The following is a 19,645-nucleotide window of genomic DNA, read 5'->3' on the forward strand; positions in this document are numbered from 1 at the left end:
CGATGATGGACCAGGACCAAACTTATCACACAGAGCCCCCATAACCCACAGAACATATTGGACAAGCTTGGGGAAAAGGGAGTTATAGTTCACTTGCATCAAGAGAAACAGTGGCCCCCACCGACAATGGACCGGGACCAAACTTTGCACAGAGAAGCCTCATGACCAACTGAACATACTGCAGGGGTTTGTGTGAATGGGTCTTGATTTTGGGAGTTGTAGTTCACCTGCATCCAAAGAGCACTGAACCCAGCCAATGACAGATCTGGACTAAACATGGCACACAGACTCAACATAGCCTGCTGTGGATACTGACAGATGTTTCAGGACACTTCCTCCGGGAATCTGGGAGTTGTAGCCAGGCGACCAGCCAACGACAGATCTGGTCCACACTTCATACACAGACCCAAAATGGCTAACTTTGAATACTGGCAGGGTTTGGGGAGGATTGACCCACGATTCTGGGAATTGTAGTTTACCCACTCCAAACTGAGAATACATAACAATCAAAGACAAATAATACCTTTTTCAAATAACCCGGGCATCGCCGGGTTCCCAAGCTAGTTAGTTATAAATATCAAAGCATTATTATGACCCCAGCTTTGATACATAAAGGAAAGTAACTGGTAATGGGGTGTGTGAGAAAGATAATATGTTAAGAGAGTAGTGAAACAGCACTCAGCTATTTTAGCGGAACCTGGAATATGTACTTTACTAGGTTAAGGAAACATTGCTAATTTTGTCTTTTGTAAATGTAAATTTCACTTTAAAAACCAATTACTCATATATTTTTAATGTTCACTTATGTACCTTCCTAATTTTCACCTGTGCAGCTATATTCTTAGCTTTAATAATTGATTCATCCCCCCCCCCCCCCATGCATAAGAGCTGTGGGCTTGGGGTTAAGGAACTGCAAACAAAATTTGCTGAGTCATTTTTGCCATATTTTTGTGGCATCTTGTGATTGCCAAGTAAAATTAAATGTAGTGATTTTCATTGTTCATTTCATGTTTATATGATGTAAACCAGCTTTTGAGAGCACGGCCCTAAAATTACAGTAGAGTCTCACTTATCCAAGCTAAACGGGCCGGCAGAAGCTTGGATAAGTGAATATCTTGGATAATGAGGGATTAAGGAAAAGCCTATTAAACATCAAATTAGGTCATGATTTTACAAATTAAGCACCAAAACTTCATGTTATACAACAAATTTGACAGAAAAAGTAGTTCAGTACGCAGTAACACCACATAGTAATTACTGTATTTACGAATTTAGCACCAAAATATCATGATATATTGAAAACATTGACTACAAAAATGGCTTGGATTATCCAGAGGCTTGGATAAGCGAGGCTTGGATAAGTGAGACTCTACTGTAGCTTAAAAACATTCTGACATATAAATTAACTATCTGCAGCAATGACAAAAATTAATAAAGCTACAATCCAACTTTGATTTTAGCACATTCAACCAGAGGTGGGAATTGTGTGACCCTTCAAATGAGTATGGACTGTAGCTCCCAGAAGGCCTGCATGATTCTTCCTGTTTTTAGTCCAATTTATTTAGACAACATTAATAGCTCACTGCTCTATATGTCCACTGAAAAGTCCCTTTGAATTTAATAGGGTTTAGTTCTAAAACCCTAAAGCAGTGCTTCCGAAAGGGAACACTGTAATGATCCGGGGAGGGGGGGGAGGTGCAGTGGAAACATAAACAGAGAAGACAATTTTGATAAAAAGCAGTTTGTATGTACAGTAGAGTCTCACTTATCCAACATAATAAGGAGGCATTAAGGAAAAGCCTATTAAACATCAAATTAAGTTATGATTTTACAAATGAAGCCCCAAAACATCATGTTAGACAACAAATTTGGCAGAAAAAGTAGTTCAATACGCAGTAATGCTATGTAGTAATTACTATATTTATGAATTTAGCACCAAAATATCACGATATATTGAAAACATTGACTACAAAAATACGTTGGATAATCCAGAATGTTGGATAAGCGAGTGTTGGATAAGTGAGACTCTACTGTATTTCACCTATTATGTAACCCAGATGGGATCTACATTGCCATATAATCCAGTTTCAAAATGCAGATTAATTGCATTGAACTGGGTTATATGGCAGTGTAAACTCATATAATCCAATTCAGTGCAGTTAATCTACATGCTGAAGCTGGATTATATGTCAGTCTAGATCAGTGGTTCTCAACCTGGGGTCCCCAGATGTTTTTGGCCTTCAACTCCCAGAAATCCTAACAGCTGGTAAACTGGCTGGGATTCCTGGGAGTTGTTTTTTTTTTTTTTACAATACAATACCAGAAATAGGTAACATGTATGAAATCTAATTTAGATTGTTTCTGAATTGTGCAGCAAGCTGTGAATAATAGTGCAAATGTGATAAGTATTAATATTTTAATGCATACTGCTGACCAAAACAGAGCTGAACATCAATAAATTGATATCAGTGCACAAGGCTCATCTTTTTCTTTTAGGATTACATTTAATGTTATTCATAATTTTTATTTTAATATTATTCTTTGTTATCTTAATTTTCTATGCGTAATGTGAAGGTTACTATGGTTGATTTTAATAAATAATTTTATATTTTCAAGCTTCTAGCTATCATATTTACAACAACATTTTTCTTTAACATGTTGTAGGATGGAGACGGAAATATGGATATATAAATGAATACAAATTCATCACTGCAGCTTTCTGTTAACTTACTTAAGGGAGAAAGATGGCTGGGGGAGGGGGGCAATCAGTTTGGGAATTTCTGCCATAAAGGCATTAGATCCCATCTGATCTTGGAAGCCAAGCAGGGTCAATTCTGGCTATTATTTGGATAATAAACTACTAAAGAATACCAGGTGTTGTAGGCTATGTTTCAGAGAAAGAAAATGTATGTTTTAGCAGTCGCGGTTGGTGGGGACGGGAGAGAGGGCCTTTTCCGTCGTGGCCCCCCGGCTTTGGAACTCGCTTCCTAGAGAGATCAGGCAGGCCCCCACCCTCCTCTCCTTCCGTAGGAGCTTAAAAACCTGGCTCTTTCAAAAGGCCTTTGATACTTAATCTGGTGTTGGACTGATTGATCTGCCCATTTTATAATAGCCCCATTCTTGAGGTGTTGCCAATGCTATATTGCACTTTGTCCATTTTAACTGTGAAATTGCCTTCCCCATTTCGGCCCATTTCGGCACATGTTGCACGTTGCCTGGGTTCTATGAATTAGTCTCCAGTGTTAATATTGTATGTTTGATGTTGATTTTAACGATTGTTTTTACTGTAATTGATGTTTTTATTGGATAACTGTTTTATTGCTGTGTTTTGATATTTGATTGTTTTATTGGACAAGGCCCCATGTAAGCCGCCCCGAGGTGTTTTGGACTTCAACTCCCAGGAATACCAGCCAGCTTACCAGCTGTTAGGAACTGTGGGAGCTGAAGTCCAAACACTTGGAGGCCCAAAGGTTGGGAACCAATGTCTTAACAGCAGAACCTTCTGTAGATTTACTTACAAGTATATTGATCTCTGTGTGCTGAATATGTCAGACTCCCAAGTAAGTATGTTTTGGAATTTCAGTTTATAGCGTTGGTCATGCATGTACACTTGTAATAAACGAGACTTTGTAGCTATTGAAAAATAAGATCCAGAAAGATATCACCAGAAGCTAACATGCATATGTACAAGTTACTAGGCTGTGGAAAATGCACTTATTTCTCAGTTGTAGCTTCATATCCACTGGTGGAGATAAAATGGTAACATTATGGTAAAGTTTTCTTTCATGTAAGATCAATTTCTCTGGGAACTTAAAGAACATTAACCACATCTAAAGTACTGGCAATTTCATGCACCCCAGAAAACATATATATATATATATATAAAACTGGGTGCTTAATGCAGACTAAAGAAAACTGAGTACCCATTGCTATCTCTTGGTAATCTTGTTACCTATGCACCTCAAGGCTTGTAAAAGAAAAATGAAGGCACAAATTGCCCCTTTGAGAGCTGTTCATAAATGATCTTTGGCTGTCTTTCAGAACATTAGTCTCACTCTTTGTGAACTGCACTTGACACCTTGTAAGGTCTAGAGAATTTTCTCCATCTCAGGCTGTTCTACATGGTTATTTGCCAGTAATTTGTATTTAGAAGACGAACTGAGAAAAAGAATAGTCAATTTTAGTTCTTCAGAACTGTGCAGCCAGATCTAATGCTTGCAACCTTTTCCTATCAGCGGAGCGCTCCTTATTCAGAAAAGCAGTTCCGCTAAAATCAGCAGAACTACTTATGTTGAGTAAAGGTCTCAGGATGGAGTTGTTCTCATCAAGTAAAATGCTCATTGATGGTAATATCTATAGAGTATTCCATTTGTCAAATATCAAGTGATTTCATTTGTCAATGAGGCTTTGGAACAGAACAATATAACTTTCAGACTGCAGGTCCATAGGTTATTGAGTAATAGATCACAGGCTTCAGTAAGAAACAATAAAGACGGAAAATTCTAGGAAGGCTCTCTGCCAGTTTCCTTAGAAATAGGAATGTTTCCTTAATAAAGACAAATCATCCTGCATTAGTTGTGTGGTTTTTTTCATTTGGATCAGACTTGACTTGGAGAGAGATAGATGCAGCAAAAGCCTCCCTAATATATGTCTCTTTTCATCCATGGGAAGCTTATGACCCAGGTCTTATTTACATGGGCAAAAAACCCCCTGTACTTACCTCATAGGGGCTCTGATACTGACACTCAATGTCCATGATGATTCATTTGAAATGTGTTTCTTTGGACTTCAAACTGTTTAAGAAAACCTTGCCTTTTACCCCAAGGTTTCAGGAGCCTCCTGTGGCGTAGTGGGTTAAACCCTCTGTTGGCAGGACCGATGACTTAAAGGTTGGGTTGCTGACCTGAAGGTTGCTGGTTCGAATCCAGCCCAGGGAAAGCATGGATGAGCTCCCTTTATCAGTTCCAGCTCCATGCAGGGACATGAGAGAAGTCTCCCACAAGAATGGTAAAAACAAAAAACTCCCCAAAAAACCAACATCCGTGCATCTCTTGGGCAACGTCCTTGCAGACAGCCAATTCTCTCACACAAGAAGCGACTTGCAGTTTCTCAAGTCGCTTCTGATACAAATAAAACCTGAAGGTTTTACAAAAAATACAGACGTTTAGGTGTGTGGCTATCCTCTTAAGCAGTATCACTTCAATGTGTCATTGGAGGGAGGAGTGGTGGGCAGAACTGGTTGTTAAGAGGGAAGAATTCCTACCAGAAGTGGCCCATTCACTTTGGCTTCCTTATGACTTTAAATATTTAAATATAGATATCATGTCTGCTTTCAACATCTCTTCTGAAGGATAAACATACCAAGCTCTTTAAGTCGCTCTTCATAGGGCATGGTTTCCAGACCTGTGATCATTTTAGTTGCCCTCTTTTGGACACCTTCTATCTTGTCAATATCACTCTTAAATTATGGTGCCAAGAACTGGACACAGTATTCCAGGTGAAGTCTGTCCAAAACAGAATAGAGGGGCACTATTACTTCCCTTAACCTAGATCAGGGGTCTCCAAACGGGCAACCCTTCAAGGTCATTTACCCACCCCGCCCTAAACTTAAGTCTGAAACAACTTGAAGGCTCACAAAAGCAACAGTCCTAATTAACTTGACTATCTCATCAGTCAAAAGCTGGCCCACATAACCCAGTGAAATACGGCTAAATTTATGTTGGTTAAAATTGTTCTTCATTTTAAATATTGTATTTTTCTTTCATGTTTTTAGCACTATAAATAAGATATGTGCAGTGTGCAAAGATTTGAGGACCCCTGATCTAGACACTAGACCAGGAGTCCCCAAACTTTTTAAGCAGAGGGCCAGTCCACAATCCTTCAGACTGTTGAGGGGCCGAATTATCATTTGAAAAAAAATACAAACAAATTCCTATGCATACTGCACATGTCTTATTTGTAGTACAACAACAACAACAACAATGAAAGAACAATACAATATTTAAAAATGAAAACAATTTTAACCAACATAAACCTATTAGGATTTCAATGGAAAGTGTGGGCCTGCTACTGGCCAATGAGATAGTCAAGTTAATTAGGATTGATGTTGTTGTTGTTGTGTGCTTTCAAGTCATGTCAGACTTTGGCCGAGCCTAAGTCTCAAATTCATTATTTATTTACTGCATTTATTTACTACATTTATATCCCACCCTTCTCACCCAGAAGGGGACTCAGAGCAGCTGTATGTACATACAATATATTATATTATTAGCATAACACAATATTAGCATTATATATTACTATATTGAACTATACCACTATACTATTATATAATATGTAATATATAACATATAATTAATATTATTATATGGTATTACTATTAGTATTATATTGTATAACATAAGATTATTATCAATATTATATGTATATACAATATATTATATTATTAAAACTGATATAAAATATTATATTATAAAACTGAGGGCGGGGGCCAGGTAAATGACATTGGAGGGCCGCATCCAGCCCCCGGGCCTTAGTTTGGGGACCCCTGCACTAGACTCCTTTTGATGCAACCCAAAATTCTATTGGCTTTTAAAGTTGCTGCATTACATTGTTGGCTCATGTTCAATTTGTCTCCTTTACACAATCAAAAGTTATATTTATTTATTTATTTATTTATTTATTACATCACTTCTACCCCGCCCTTCTCACCCATCAGGGGACTCAGGGCGGCTTACAGTATAACCATACACATTAAAAACAGTTGTCATCAAATTTAAAAATCCATCAAGATTAAAAATTACAATAAAATTAAGAATATCCATTAAAATATACATAATTATACATTTAAATATACATTTAAGGCGCTTTCCATGTTCATGTGGGGTCTGTCAGTAGGTCATATATTCTTATCTCATTTTTGCTGCTACTCATGCTCAAATGCCTGGTCCCATAACGACGTTTTTGTCCTCTTTCGGAAAGACAGGAGGGAGGGAGCCTGCCTGACTTCAATGGGGAGGGCGTTCCATAGGCGGGGAGCCACCACTGAAAAGGCCCTGTCTCTCGTCCCCGCCAGCCGCACCTGTGAGGCTGACGGGACCGTGAGCAGGGCCTCATCTGACGATCTTAAGCTTCGAGGTGGGTCGTAGCAGGAGACACGTTCGGACAGATAAGCTGGGCCGGAACCGTTTAGAGCTTTATAGGCTAAAGCCAGCACCTTGCATTGTGCTCGGTAGCTAATTGGCAGCCAGTGGAGCTGGCGTAACAGAGGAGTAGTACGCTCCCTGTACGCCGCCCCAGTTATTAACCTGGCAGCCTCCCGTTGGACTAATTGAAGCTTCCGAACAATCTTCAAAGGCAGCCCCACGTAGAGTGCATTGCAATAGTCTAAACGAGATGTAACAAGGGCGTGTACCACCGTGGCCAAGTCCGGCTTCCCAAGGTACGGTTGCAGCTGGCGCACAAGTTTTAATTGTGCGAAGGCTCCCCTAGCCACCGCTGAGACCTGGGGCTCCAGGCTCAACGATGAGTCCAGGATCACCCCCAGACGGCGCACCTGCGCCTTCAGGGGGAGTGTGACCCCATCCAGCACAGGCTGTAACCCAGTACCCTGTTCGGCCTTCCGACTGACCAGGAGGACCTCTGTCTTGTCTGGATTCAATTTCAATTTGTTGGCCCTCATCCAGTCCGACACAGCGGCCAAGCACCGGTTCAGGACCTGAACAGCTTCCTTAGTGACAGGTGGGAAGGAGTGACAGAGCTGGACATCATCTGCGTACAGATGACACCGCACCCCGAAACTCCTGATGATCTCTCCCAGCGGCTTCATGTAGATGTTAAACAACATGGGAGATAACACAGAGCCCTGCGGGACCCCACAAGTCAACGGTTGTGGGGCCGAGCAGGCATCCCCAAATGACACCATCTGGGACCGACCCTCCAGGAATGAGTGGAGCCACTGCAAAACAGTACCTCCAAGTCCCATTCCCGCGAGGCGTCCCAGAAGGATACCGTGATCGATGGTATCGAAGGCGGCTGAGAGGTCCAGCAGAACCAGCAGGGACACACTCCCCCTGTCCAGTTCCCGGCGTAGATCATCGACTAAGGCGACCAAGGCTGTCTCAGTAATAAAATAATTAAGTAATAAAATTAATTAATTAATCAGTAATTAAGTAATAAAATTAATAAAAATATTAATTTTATTTATTTTTATAACCCACCTCATCTCCTCAAAGATACTTGGGTGTCTGTAAGCATATCACTAAACTAGTAAACAAATACTGGTGTCCATATTTGTTAAAGCCCTGTGGATACCAAAGGCTCAATGTATGTGTTTTCCATAGCATATTGGTGGATAAGATTCTGAATTCAGGCCAAACTACACATGCTGTTTGCTGGACCACATTAATTTTCTTTTTATCTTTATATGTTTGTGAATACATTATTTATTACCATCCGTTAGTTATAATTGTTTCCTGTTACCAATCACCAAATGCTAACATTAGTTAGAAATCGGCATACTGACTGAAGTATGATGAACGAAAATTGTTGATTTATGAAGTAACTAAGGTGAAAGGCTGTCATTTAAATCAGAGACAGTTTAACAACGCTTATTGTCATTTTCATTTGTACTGTGTTGAATCAAAGGAATATTAATCTAGATCTCCTCATCCTTTACCAATTCCAGATTTGCATATTGTACACACAGTAAATGACTTATTCCATTCAAAAAAAGTACATATATTTCTTCGCCACTACTTAAAATAATGTCTCATAGGCTAAAACTCCTTTTATCAAATTCTAATTGGAAACTTATACTCTCTAGATGTACCCATTATGTACCCATTAGATCAGATTTACAAGACATTTTGCTTTGGTTTGTACAAGTATATAAGAAGAGAAATAACTTAGACCATGTAAAGGAATTTCTATCTTCTTTCCCAACCCAACAAAATGTTTCTTTTGTTTTGTTTCTGGCATTTAATCTTTACTGTAAATACAAAACTCAGTGAGACATTTCTTCTGAACACTGTAGCATATGTCCTTAATCTGAAATTTTAGAACTGGTTCAGGTATTGCAGAGAAGGTGATACGATGTCGTATTGTGAGTCAATCATACACATTGCTGAGTTTTCCATGCTGTAATGCATAACATTAGATTTGAACACATCTTGCTTGCAGGAAAATCAACTAGTGTACACATGTCCTTCAGAATTGTTCTCTTTTTATAACATGACTGGCTGTTTTCTCTCCAGGCCTATTTCTTCCTGTCCTCATATTATGGACTGGACAGTGCCATTTCATGCTACAAGGCGTGTGCGCGCACATTTTTAATATGCTGTTGTTATGTGCCTTCAAGTGAACATCCATTTATGATGTTCCTATTTCTTGGCAAGAGGACATTTGCCTTTAACCTTTCAAAGGAAGAAATTGATTGAGTTTGGCTGGTCAACCTGTTACCAATCCACCTAACAGTAGCATTATCTAGCTCACATATTACTAGTTTATTTGCAAGAATATCATGGGGGACCTTGTCAAAGACCTTACTGAAATCAAGGTATGCTACATCCACAGCTTTCCCTTCATCTACTAAGCTTGTAACTTTATGAAAAAAAGAGAGAAGGACTCTGACTGAGACACTAAACCTAAGCACAAGCAGTTAACCTATAACCTACTGAACTGGGAAGAGGTTTTGGGAATCCCTTGAGGCCACTTTTCTCTTTGTATTTCTCCTTGACCCTTCCTCTCTCCTTGTAAATATGATAAATATATTAAATATGTATGTTTAGTTTAATATTATCTTTGTTAGCAGCCCAGATAATTAATGTATTGCCTAATTTGTAGCTATATGTGAACCAAAACATTTTTAAACAGAACTTTTATTTTCAGAGGTTTCTTTAACTAGATGCCTAGATTGATCTGGATTAATTGATAGTCCAGAGTCCAGACCAAGAATTTTCACTCTTCACAATATTGTAAGCTATTTGTCAGTTACCTTCAAATGCACTCTGGAAACACAGTTGGCCCTCCACATTTGCAGATTTGACTTTTGTGAATTTGATTATTCATTGATTTGATTAAAAGATTCTCTCTAGGAATCATCTCTATGTCCTCCAGCGAGATTCTATGCAATCATGTTGTAGGATCTAGATCAGAGCTTTCCAAACAATTTATGTTGGCAACACACTTTTTAGACATTCATCATTTTGCAAAACTGTGATTCAGTTTTACTAGCAAACTGGAGATTAAACCAACCCCTTATAAAAGATATGGAAACACACATGAACTGTAAGAACATGTGCAGAAACACAACAAACTAGAAAGTACTCAATCAATGTAAATAAAATGAATTAACTTGCAAGGATTATAATAATGAACTAATGCACACACACACCCCTACACATTGCAGCTGACACACTAATGAGTTGTGACATATAGTTTGGAAAGTTCTGATCTAAATATTCCTAGAGAGGTGTTCTTTCATGATTAAAATACAAATTTGCATTTTCTCACTTTTGGCTGTCCTCCACCTCTAGCTGCAGCAAATGTAGGGGGCTGACAGCAACATCTTTCTTGTGTCTATATATCAAGGGTGTCAAACCCATTTTCATCTAGGGCCTCATCTGTCGCACCTCAGGCTAAGTTCACCTTGCTAGAATACCCAGTCAACACACATATAGTCTTTTAAAGTCTTTATTAAAGCAAAGCAGAATATAGATAAAGCAAGCAATCAAAAGATAATTCAATGTTGTAGAAAAAGTGTCCAAAGGTAAAAGGAATCAATAATGCATAAATTAGATTAAAAGGCAAGGTCCATTGGTTCAAAAGGCAAAGTAATAGCAATAATCCATAAAGCACAGAGTTAGTCCATGAAGTTCAAAGCACAAGGTCTTAGTCCATAGAATCCAAAGCATGAAGTTCAGAGCACAAAGTCTTAGTCCATAGGATCCAAAAACACAAGGTCCAGAAATATAAGTAATTCACCAAACAAGGTATTAATCCATAGGAAGCAGGAAACAGGGTCCAAGAATGCAAAGTAATCCCAGAGGCAAAGTGTAGTCCTTAGAAAGCACAAAACAAGGCGCTAGGTTCCAAACGCTGGCAAGGGAAACATGCACAAAGATGAAGTGATGAATTGCTCTGACAAAGGGCATGGTCTGCACAGGGTTCTTTTAATAGCAATCCAGGAAGGCGTTTCTTTTTCCACAGCTTGATTCTTTCGAAAGTTCTCTTTTGCGTGCCAAACGGTCACTTTTGCGAAGCTCAGAGCCCCGCCAAGACAAACGGTCTTGCCTGGACAGCTCAGAGCCACTGTTATCTCGCACCTGGTCTTCAGTTGCCCCGGCTCCTTCATTATTTCTCAGTTCTCCAGTTCCCCCCTCATTATTTCTCACAACTGTCGAATCCTCCTCAAAAACTCCCAAAGGAAGAATGTCAGCTTGATCGTTATCTGACTCTTCTGGGGCCAGCAGGTCATCCTGCTCAAAGTGAAACTGCATGTCTCTAACAGGAGACTCAGACTGCTGCAAAATCCCAAGACCAGAATCCTCTTCTGTTCCATCTTGGAAACCAAAGTCCCCTTCAGTGTCATCATCTTGAACGTGGCCAGCCTGTGGCTGGGATACAACAACATCAGCCTTGTTTTTGCCTTCAAAGGGCTGTCTTTCCCGAATCCATGGTCAGAGAATCCATGGATACAGAGGGCCAACTATACTTTTTTACACAGTGGTCCATGTGGGTCCTCAGATGTTATTGAACAACAATTTCCATCACTTCTGATTACCTGCCATGAGGACTGGGGATAATGGGAATTGTGCCCCAATAGCAGTTGTGGCTCTGGGGTTTTAAAGTCATACATCCTATCCACAAGCCTTGTATCTAAATCGAAACCTCACTATCCTGACTAAAGAGAATCTGCAGTCTTGCAGATGTTACTGTATCACAATTTCCATCAGTTCTAGTCAGGGGGTTGGACTAGATGGTCCATGTGGCCTCTTCTAACTCTATTCTATGATTCTATGTCTAATGATAAGAAATACAGGAGTTGCATTTCAGCATCTGGAGGGCCACATAAAATAACATGGTAGTCTGGATTTGGCCTGCAGACCCTGAGTTTGACTCATATGCTATGTATCTGGGGTCCTCAAACGGGCCAGTTCACAATCCCTCAGACTGTTGGGGGCCCAGACTTTGGGGTTTTTTTAAATGAACGAATTCCTAAGCACACTGAACATATTTTATTTGTAGTGCAACTAAAATTCAATGAATGAAAGAACAACACACTATTTAAAGTGAGGAATAATTTTAACCAACATAACCTTACCAGTATTTAAATGGGAAGTGTGGGCCTGTTTTTAGCAGATGAGATAGTCAAGTTAATTAGAATTGTTGTTCTTGTTCAAGCTGTTTTAGATTTTTTTCTACACTGCCATATAAAATCTAGATTATATTCTTTGAATTGGATTATATGGCAATTAGACTCATATATTTCACTTCAAAGCAGATAATGTGGATTATCTGCTTTGATAATTTGGATCATATGGCAGTGTAGAAGGGGCCTAAGACTTAGGGCAACCCTATGTGTAAAGTTTAGGGCCAGGCTGGGTAAATAACCTTGGAGGGCCGCATCTGGCCCACGGGCTTTAGTTTGGGGACCCCTGCTGTATATGGACCAGCAGCTCTGAGTGCCTCAGTTATCCCTGTTTTGTTGGAAACATTAATCATATCTTCAGAGAAGTTGAAACAATTAAGTCTACGTGGTAAACATTTGTTAGAATGTTCATGTTAATTAAATTAGGGTTAAATGGAATAGATTGTCCTATGTATATTAAAAAATGAAAACTGCATTAATAATAATAATAATAATAATAATAATAATAATAATAATAATAATAATCCGCCTTTTCTCTCCACAGGCAGACTCAAAGCGGCTTCAATATCAGAAATGTCTATAGCTCTAAGTTATGTTTTGTTCCTCTCTATCAAAAAAATTGGATGTTTCTGGTCCATTAGAAACCATTACGTCTTTTAAAGAGAGAAACTGTCTACTTCAACAAAAGGTTGGTTGTATAATGGGATTGTCCTATAATTATCCCTTTGAATTTGGATGTGTTGCAGTGTATTCATTTTGTATCAGGAGAATCTTTGTAGGTGGACATGTTCTTTCAAATTACATTCCTGTGGTGTGGAATTTAACTGAGGGTCAACGTTCTTGGATCCAACTGCAAAAAGATTTATACTCCAAGGCTGAAAAGATAAAGATTCACTTTCCATTGTTCAGTCATCAGAAGACCTTGCTGCTTTTGTTATGGATTTTATAGTTTCAAGAAAATGTATTTTTGAAAATATGGTTAGTGCACATATTAATGTATATGACTACCCTTGTTTAATGTATTTCTCTTCCCACTTTTCTTCTTTTCTCTTTTGAGTTTTTTCTTCTTCCTCCTTTGTAATCATACTTAACAAATCCAGTTTAGAAAATGTTGACTACTTCAAGGACTTTGTGTGTATTCAGAACAAAAAATTGTTATTGTTGTTCAACATTTCAAAACATGGTTGGGATGCACTGTAGCTAATAATTCTATTTTTTCAAATGTTAAAATATAATTTATTTAAATTACAAGAAATACTCCTATGTGCATTTTAAACTTTTAAGCCCAGATTGTTTCAGCCTTGAAATCTGTCAAAGCTATATATCTATCTAAATTTAGGTGTACATTTGCCTATAAATAAGACATAACTAAGCTTACATTTTCTATGCAGATATTCCAGAGCAATTAAAGAATCACTGTCGGTAGGAGAGACTACAAAGTGCTTGCCCTTTAAAACAGTGCTTGGAAAGTTGTTAATTGTGCTAAAGCAGTTTCCGCTGAAGTGTGGAGCAAAAAAAAAAGATAACAATGGAACATATTAGTTGCTTTTGTTGCAATATAAAGGAGTGTGGTGAGGGATTAGATTCTTCTCCACTGCAAAAGGACTGAGCTTGCTTTTTCCTCCCTCCCCTTCCAACTCCTTTATAGTTCAGGAATCTCAAGATATCTCAAAACAATTTGGCAGCTTCAGCAGCAACACAGTTTGACAACATGTTGAGTGGCGGCGTGTTGCCCTGAAGAATAGTTTCCTCGTGCCCTTTTAAAGATTTCAATTTAGGAATTCTACTGTATGCTGAGAACACTTTAATGGGAACGTGTAGAAAACAAACACAGATGGCTGTAATTGCATTTTTTTCCCAAAGAGGGATCAGCATTTGTAAATAACGCAGTATTGGTGATAATAGGACAACCACATCTCAAAGCGTTTTTATAGAGACCTTGCCTCAAAAACATTTTTAACAAGCCACAAATCACAAACAACTGTTTATTACATTTCATACTACAAAGCTTCCTTTTTTCTTGTTGGTCTCAAGGCAAACGGAAAATTGGAACTCCCACACAAAAGCAGGGCAATCTCACCATTTATTTGACAGGAGGACACAGGTGTTTGAAGGAAGCATTGCTGGAGTGCGAGGCATAATCCCCAGTAATTGAATGAAGAGGGAGAGCTATTACAAGAAATACCTGAAAACCAAACACATAGAATAAATGATTTCAGGAACCTTAATTGAAAAGACAAAACCACCTCTGAATACTCCTTTCCTTAAAAAAAACAAACGCTTTTTGAATTTATGGGGTCACCATGTTGGCAGGAGACTTGAAGGTTCACACGCACTCAATTAAAAAGCAAACAAACAGCTAGAATCCTCTATGGATTCATTTGCCATGGTAGTTATATATATATATGCAATGAATCACAATCTGACACCCACCCCCACTTACTGGTTAGCAGCTACTGAGGATGTGGATTTTTTGGTTGTCATTTCGGAGGTAGCTCACTGCCATTTCCACCCCTTTACATAGTGATCTCTATTGCAACAGGCAGAATCAGGATCTCTGTCACTATCAATGGAATGCTAGTGGAGGGGAGAATATCAGTCAACTTCTTCTGGTTGGCAGGGGTCAGTTCACATTGAATTGCAGTGGATCCTGAGCAGTAAGTGGGGACTGGGGGATTTTCATTGTTCATTGCCCGTGAATGATGAGGTGCGAGTATGAAGCACTCATGATCATGGAGATCTTAGTTAAGCATTCATAGTATTTTGGCCTATGTTATCTTTTTACCCTAGTCTGCAGACTTGAAAATCTAAAAGGAGATAAGGCGGAACAACAAAAACAACAACAAAAACAACAACAATAATAAGTATAATATAATGGAATTTCATGTCATACAATATTATCAATGCAAAATATGTGATCATTCAGGGACACATTTCACCAGATTCCAACTATCTTTTGCATTTATATCAAGCTTTAAAGTAAAATACAGACAACTACTTGGTTCTGTGGGTTGCATTTGTCCCCCCACCCCAACTGAGAAGCTTCTCTCTGTCACTGATATGGTGGCTTTCCAGCTTTGTTATCGCCAAATGTGGGTGAATTAGTATTGCTGAAAAAAGATAGAAATCCTTTGAAAAAAAGGCAAACACACTTTGTTTTGAGGCAGGATGTAATCTCCTGATGAGATTTCACTGGTCTTTACAAAGCTTGTTTTACTTCTCAGGGAATTCCTATGATTAGTCTTTTGAATTTTCTTTAAAATTTGGATTAGGCAGAAGTCTTATCTTCTTGGTAAAGAGTCTCTTCAATAGCGTTTGACTTTCATCAGACATCTGGAGATGACGGTAAGCAGATAATAGACACAACAAAGCCTGGTTAGTAGGCAGTATTATGAATAGGTAGGAAAAACTAGAATGTTCTGAGAAAATTTAGCTAGTATTATAGAAACTCTTCTTGCTGCCTATTAGATTCTCTGCACATTTTCCCCAAATTAACTGAAATACAGGGACAGCTCTAGTCTGAAATTTTGCTTTCTGTTAGTCTATAGGCTCACAGTCATTCACTCAGAATGCCAGTTCTAAAAAAATTAAATCAGCCGATTTGAAAATCCATTATTTTGGTTTGGTTGTGCAAATGTCCCTTAAGTAAATGGTGGTGCAAGAAGAAATTTTTATGTATGTTGGTAACTGGCTTGCCATCGGTATTACAGTATTCGAAAGACTTCAGACTGCTGTGGCTTTCCTTCTGGCAGAAACGACACCTGCTGGTGATATCAAAGGAGTCAACTACACACTCTTTTCTAGAGTTTTTTAAAAAACAACATGGAGCCATTTTGAACTCTGACAGAACTCTCTTAAGGGCAAAATTCTCTCCTTCCCAAGTCTTGGCCTCCTTCTTTAAATCACAGATCAAATTCATTGCTTTGTTTTAAGCAGTAGCAACAGTAATTTTAATTGCTGGGCAGTTGTTGGGCACCTCAGGTTTTTGGATGCAATTAACTCTATCAACGTGTGTATAGGGAACTCCATTTCAATCACATAAGTTATTGCACTCTGGAGTACCTTTTAATGCACAACAATAAAAATGAATCATGTACTATGTTGCTACCTCTTAATGATGTAGGCAAAACATTTTTTTGTGGTTTCTTGCTCAGTTTCTTGGAATTTCTTAGTTAAAATCTTGGAGTAGCTAGGCATGGGTCCTTTGTACAACTTTTATGTTGGAGCCATAGTGAAAAAATTTGCTACCCTCCTAGAATGCTCCCCATGTTTTTTCAGACAGAAATGCAGGTTGAATATCACCTACCTGGAATTTTGAAATTCTAAATACTCCACAATCCAAATAATTCACATGCGTGGCTGAGATAGTGACAGCCTTGCTTTCTGATGGTTCTGTTGTGTTCCAGGGCTTTTGTCAGGATTCTGGTCTTGAATGAGGATTATGAAGAAGAGGGCTTTCTTCCAGCTGCTGAATTCAGGACCAATGCTGAGGAGTTACCTGAGCAGCCTGACACCTTGGAATCCACTACTGCTAACAGGAGCCAGGCCTTTCTAATATAGAAATTTCTGAGTCAGGGCAGGATCAGGCTAAAGAACAGGAGCTGACTCGCCCTTCCCTGCTTCAGATGAGAGTGGATGACATTTAGCTGCAAAGGTCTAATCGACTGGCACAGAAGAGGGCTTCACAGTTGTAAGGGTTTTCGGTGGCAGCATAAATAACTGATGTCGGCAGTAGCCTTTTGTTAGCAACAATCATTGTGTATTGGAGCTACAGCCAATAACTTCTTGATCTTCATGCTTTGGACCACGTGTTGTGCATCTAGATTTGGAAATTTGGTGAGCCTCTTTGTTATTTGACCTCGTAGAATGGATATTTGGACTATTCTTTTGTTTTGACCCTCTGTTTGGATTGCCGCTGATTATTCCTGCTTGAAGAACAGCTGCACAGACATTAGAAGAGCTGCAAGACCAAGAACAAGCTACAAGAGTAAAGACAATGATCCCAAAAAGCAGTCTCTTGCAGAGCTCTTTTATTCAGGTAATCACAGCTGCATCCTGTATCAGTCCTTTCCAAATAATTTGTGAACCATTCCTTGGAAGGGAAGGTCAATGTGACCTCCATGCCAGGACAGTAAATAAAGAACAACACTCAAAAACTGGGGAATTCCAGACAAGAAACAATCAGGGCCAGCTACTCTTCTCCCAACAAAGGATTACTCCGAGCAGGAACAGCCTAGCTTTGAAGCTGCAAGGCTATTCAATGCTAATCAAGCTGGCCAATTGCAACATTCACACTTGCCTCAAATAGACAAGAGTTCTTTCTCCCACCCTGGACATTCCACAGATATATAAACCTCCCTTGCCTAGTTTCCAACAATCCTCACAACCTCTGAGGATGTTTACTATAGATGTAGGTGAAACGTCAGGAGATAATACTTCTGGAACATGACCATACAGCCCAGAAAACTCATAGCAACCCAGTGATTCTGGCCATGAAAGCCTTCGACAACAGATGGAGCTTATTTTCAGAGGATGTCTTATTTTTTCCATGAACAACAAATATAGTCATATCATCGCGTTTCTTGTTCATCTGTTTACATACATTGCTGTACTGTGGTAAATGGTGGATAAACCCTTTACTAAGGAGAGCAGACACCCCAAACAATCACACTCAAAAGATGGCAAAAAAACTAAAATGATATGGGTTGGCAAGTGACGATTGGGTAGTCCCGCTGGTGTCACTCCGCTCCTGAGTCCATGATATTAGAGCGTTGTGGCTGGGTCTGGTTACTGGGGGAGCCAACCACTACACTTGGCTGCAGTGGAATACGGAACAGAATTGCTGGAATGCCAAGGGACCTCACAGTGCATAACACCTGTGACATGAGTGACACCAGTGGAACTACCTGATCTGAGTGAGAGAGTCTGGCACTTGCCAACCCTTATTGTTTTGGGTTACTTGAGGTCTTTTGAGTGCAATTCTTTTAGGGGTGTTTGCTTTCCTTGGCAAAGGGTTTATATGTCCTGCTACATTTTATTGCCAATTAATTTTACTTTTTTACATCTATAGCTGCCTGGACACTATTTAAATTGAATTTAACTCTAATGAGGGCTTTTTTTTTGAAGTAGGGTTAATACTTGGAGCATCCTGAAAAATTCTGATAAATCATGCTAGAGCTTATTTTCAGGGAAATAGGGTAGTTAGTTGTGGAGATAATTGTTCAATCCCTTGATCCCTAGCCATGCCTTTTTGGTGGTTTTTGGCAGCCTCCTTTAAGAATTCTGTATTGCACTTCAGCAGGAGAGGATACCTCCAATGTGCTCCGCATTTTGCAGAATTGATTTTGCCTTGTATCTGGAATACAGAGGCATCTACTGTAGTGCATTTTTTGGCTGAACTCAGACTTTTCTGAGACATTTTTAATGCATTGTATACTTTTAGATACAGGGAGCCCCTACTGAGCTGCTGAACATGCTGACCGAAAGGACGGTGGTTCAAATCTGGGGAGCAGGGGGAGCTTCCGCTGTTAACCCCAGCTTCTGCCAACCTAATAGTTCGAAAACATTCAAATGTGAGTAGATCAATAGGTACCACTCTGTTGGGAAGGTAACGGCTCTCCATGCAGTCATGCTGGCCACATGACCTTGGATGTGTGTAAGGATAACGTTGTCTCTTTGGCTTAGAAGTGGAGATGAGCACCAACCCCCAGAGTCAGACACTACTAAACTTAATGTCAGGGGAAAACCTTTACCTTTACCCTAATATTTTTAGATGCACACTGCAACAAGTGTTGCTGGTGTGTATTTTGTGGCCATCGTAACCTTGTATCATCTTCAAATCTTATTATATGGTAAGTGTAGAAGGATCCATAGACAACACATGGAAATTTTCTTTTAAATCCCTTTGAAAAAGGGCCACATGACCTGGATAAAAATGCTGATTATTAACAGTGGCTGTTGCATATTATTACTTTTGATATGCTCTATATATTTTCTATGCAGTTCTGCTTCCTGCACATAGCCCTGCTTAGCTATTGGTCTGGTTTAGATTGCTCATCATTTCTCCAGCAAATCTGGACTCTACAGGTCTGCCATTTACTGCCTAAATCAGGGCAAGAAGCTTTTATCACCAGCGTTCCAAGTATTGTCTGTCACTGGGATAATCCTTAATAATGATAAAAGGTTGGCTGCAGAGAACAGTGGAGACTAGAAATGCCGAGCTATTGATGCCTTACTTAGTGGCTTTTTAGAGTCAGCGCTCATGAAAGGACTGCC

The 19,645-nt window shown here is 39.3% G+C and overlaps 2 long non-coding RNA genes across 2 annotated transcripts in view; one reads left to right on the forward strand and one right to left on the reverse strand.

Moving 5' to 3' along the window:
* Positions 1-16,915, forward strand: part of LOC134297930 (uncharacterized) — a 38,066-nt gene extending 21,151 nt beyond the window's left edge. The window contains exons 3-4 of the long non-coding RNA XR_010004903.1: positions 12,915-13,058; positions 16,777-16,915. This is a non-coding gene — a long non-coding RNA (uncharacterized LOC134297930). The remainder of the gene's footprint in view (positions 1-12,914; positions 13,059-16,776) is intronic.
* LOC134297931 (uncharacterized) lies at positions 13,384-18,343 on the reverse strand. Its single transcript, XR_010004905.1, has 3 exons — positions 17,973-18,343; positions 16,677-17,330; positions 13,384-14,555 (listed from the first exon to the last, which is right to left on the reverse strand). It is a non-coding gene; the product is annotated as an uncharacterized LOC134297931 (long non-coding RNA).
* Between the last annotated feature and the right edge of the window lie 1,302 nt (positions 18,344-19,645).

This window comes from Anolis carolinensis, chromosome 1 (genome assembly GCF_035594765.1).
Source record: "Anolis carolinensis isolate JA03-04 chromosome 1, rAnoCar3.1.pri, whole genome shotgun sequence".
Classification (NCBI taxonomy): Eukaryota; Metazoa; Chordata; class Lepidosauria; order Squamata; family Dactyloidae; genus Anolis; species Anolis carolinensis.